The sequence below is a fragment of the Panthera leo genome, chromosome A2 (assembly GCF_018350215.1).
Source record: "Panthera leo isolate Ple1 chromosome A2, P.leo_Ple1_pat1.1, whole genome shotgun sequence".
Taxonomy (NCBI): Eukaryota; Metazoa; Chordata; class Mammalia; order Carnivora; family Felidae; genus Panthera; species Panthera leo.
This window is the reverse complement of record NC_056680.1, coordinates 87641953-87645796: the sequence shown is the minus strand read 5'-3', so window position 1 is coordinate 87645796 and position 3844 is coordinate 87641953. Positions and strand designations below refer to the sequence as shown.

At 31.5% G+C, this 3844-nt stretch overlaps 1 non-coding gene across 1 annotated transcript; it reads left to right on the top strand.

Annotated features, from left to right (window-relative positions):
- Positions 1-1954: 1954 nt before the first annotated feature.
- On the top strand, positions 1955-2057 carry LOC122214671. The gene has a single exon (XR_006200051.1). It is a non-coding gene; the product is annotated as a U6 spliceosomal RNA (small nuclear RNA).
- Positions 2058-3844: the final 1787 nt, after the last annotated feature.

Here is a 3844-nt window from a genome sequence, read left to right as displayed (position 1 = left end):
CCTCAAATAACATCTTCCTTTCATTATAATAAATAATAAAATTAATTTTAAATTATGTGCTTAAGCATTAGGGAAGATGATGTGCTTCCTTCATTGAAATTACAGTGTTTTAAATAACATTGCCTTCTTTTTCCATTCATCTATTGATGAACACTTATGTTGCTTCCATATCTTGGCTATTGTAAATAATGCTGCAATAAATATAGAGTTGCATGTATCTTTTCAAGTTAGTGTTTCCATTTTTCTTTTTTTTTTCTTTTTGGTAAATATCCAGTAGTGGTATTATTGGATCATATGGTATTCCTATTTTTAATTTTTTGAGGAGCTTCCATACTCCTTTTCATAGTGGCTGCACCAATTTACATTCCTACCAACAATGCATGAAGGTTCTCTTTTCTCTACATCCTCATCAGCCTGTGTTGTGCCTTGTCTTTTTAATACTAGCCATTTTGATTGGTATGAGTTGATATCTCACAGTAGTATTGATTTGCATTTCACTAGTGATTAGTGATGTTGATCTTCTTTCCTTGTGTCTGTTGACCATCTGTAAATTTCTTTGGAACTAGAAAATATTCCAAATAGTCAAAGCAATCTTGAGATAGAACAACTCTTGAGATATCACAATCTCAGATTTCAAACTATATTACAAAGCTATGGTAATCAAAACAGCATGGTACTGGCACAAAAATAGGCACATAGATCAATAGAATAGGGATCCCAGAAATTAACCCATGCCTCTATGATCAATTAATCTGTGACCAAAAAGGCAAAGATATACAATGTAGAAAAGATATTTTCCCTAATAAATGTTGCTAGAAAAACTGGACAGCTCTATGCAAAAAAGAGATTGGATCACTTTCTTACACAATACACAAAAGTAAATTCAAAGTGGATTAAAGACCTAAAAGTAAGCTCTGAAACCATAAAACTCCTAAAAGAAAACTCTTGGACATCAACCTTAGCAACAGTTTTTTGGATCTGTCTCAAGTCAGTGTAACAAAAGGGAAAGTAAACAATTGAGACTACTACTATTTTGATAACTAAAAGCTTTTACACAGTGAAGGAAACCATCAACCAAAAAAAAAGGCAACCTACCGAATGGGAGAAGGTATTTGCAAATGACATTTTTGATAAGGAGTTAATATCTAAAATATGTGAAGAACTCGTACAACTCAACAACTGCAACAAAAAAACAAATAATCCAATTTGATGTGGACAGAAGACCAGAATAGATATTTTCCAAAGGAGGTGTTATGCCAGTTCTCTTTTCCCCATCATCCTCTTCCACTTATGCTCACACATTTTGACTTTTGCTATGGTGCGTTTGACATTATATGTAAAAATCCCCAGTGCACCAAACAAAGAAACCATGAAACAAACCGTTGCCTAAGAAACTTCCTTTAACTTCAGACACTTGAATGAAAACTAGGAAACTTGATAGCTCTTGGGGTAGCCTATTTTTAAACTTCCCCAAAGTTGAAGATGTACATGACTTTGATGATTGGGTAACAAATGCTTTTACAATTCAAGTGGTTTCCAGTGTTTGCTTTCAACAAAATTAAAGGAGGACCTAATTGAGTCGTCAGCTAATAAATCATTAAAAGTAATTTGGTTAAAAGATCACGATATTATTTTGGCATACAACATAGAAAGAATTTAAATAATTGGGTGATATATCTCTGCTAGAATAATTTTCATTCCCATTTATTTATTTTTTAAAATATGAGATATGTTGCTTACTGCTGACATTTATGACAATGAAATAGAGGAGTAAATTTGAGGCTGAATCCTGGATGATTGTTGAAACAAGTCATATTAATCCATGTCTGCATAAAATAAAGTAAATATCCATTCTTCTCATTAAAATGAATAAAATTTGCTTAATAATTATCAAATCTTGATTATATTGATTAATTGTGTATTAGTAATAATTCCATAAAACTGAAAATAAATAGTGCTTGCTTCAGCAGCACATATACTAAAATTAAAATGATAGAGAAGATTATCATGGACTCTGCAAGGAAGACTTCCAAATTCATGAAGTGTGCCATAAACAAACAAACAAACAAACAAACAAACAAACCCTAAAAATAAATAATAAATACAAAAATTTTTAATTCAGAATTTACAATAAAATAGTTTAAATTGTTGTTGAATATGGTTCTATTCTTCTATTTCCTTTGCTTGTGTGGAATAAAGGAATAAGTTAAAAGAGAAATCATTTGAATGATACATATGTCTTTAAAATATCTATCGGTGATATGATTTGGGTGAGATAGTTTACACCCTTGCTTTAATAATGATAGTAAGTTTTTAAAAGTAGAAGTGTATGAAAGTACAAAGTTAAGAATAATTTTGAAGAGCAAATACCTACAATCCTAGCAAACTTGACAAATACGTTTTCAATTCTTTTTGTCCTCTAGTCTGCGTATTATTTTTACAAAATATATCAATCTATTTTCAAGAAACCTAATCCTGATTTTTGCTATTAGAAATATCTCAAGGGAAAAATGTACAACAGAGAGGTCATTTATGTTAACAAATGTGGTGGATAATTTTAGCATTATTAAGGGCAGGCCAACCTGATATTATGTCACTTCTGCTACGATGTGGTATGAGGTATATAATTTCACCAATGATTATTCTAGTAAAAAATGTCCTCATTTGAATCCATCAAGCTTTTGCACTTAGCTTACAGTTCACTGAAGATATGGCAGAAAGAGCAATAAGCTAAAAGACATACAGAGGAAGCAAGCAGACAGAATCAGAAAGGGATGTCCTTTTGGACAACTGTCCCATTCAGGTCAACATCAGTGTTAATTAAAAACATGTCTCGTTAATGAAAGTCTGGAAGTAGCCCAAAGTGAGAATGCAATGTTACTAGGAGATAAAAATGGCATCTCAAATCAGGGAGGAAAAGATACAACTTTGTAATAAGTAAGATTGTGTAATGCGAGTTATGTACAGAAAATAAATTTGGGTCCAGTCCTCCATCATATGACAGGATAACTTCTAAATGGCTTAGAGATTTTTTTTAAATCTTATAACTACTACAAGGAAACATAGGTGGTAGGTTTCACTATAAATCTAGAATGGAGAAAATTGTCCATACTAGGACTAAATTTATAAACGAAATAATGGAAAATATCAGTACACAGTACTCACCACTGAAAAATGGAAAAGACAAGTGAAGAACCAAAAAAAAGTGATTTGTATGCAGAAAAGGGCAGTCCACTAAATATATTAAGATCTAAAAACAAAGAAAAACCCTAGTGCTATAGAAAAATGAACAAAGTATTCAGGTAGCTCAAAGAGAACAGAAATATAAATGCTCTAAAATATGGAAAGATGTTCTGCTTTGCTCATAATAAGAAATTGCAAATTAAAACCACCCTGAGATCCCATTTCTCACATATTGTATTGGCTAACATCCAAAAGTTTGGCAATACCCTCTGTGGATGAAAATGAATAAAACATTCTCCTATATTGGTAATGGAAATGCAAAATGTTAAAACCACTTTGGAAGGAAATTTAGTAATTACCAGCAACATTTTTGCATTTGGTTTGTGACCCAGTAATACTACTTCTAAGAACATCTCCCAAAGATACACTGAGAAAAATATGAAAAATAAAATGACATGTAAAGTGTATTTATGGTAGCAATACCTGAAAAATAAAGCCTGGGGAAAAGCCAAATGTACATCAATAAGGGACTTGGGTTAATTGAATACACACAATAAAGGAACACAATAGAGTTCTAGGTAATACTAATACTAACATGACAAAAGGAATAGGTCTCTAAACTACTAAGGATTTTTTTCCAGTATATATTATTAAATAAAGA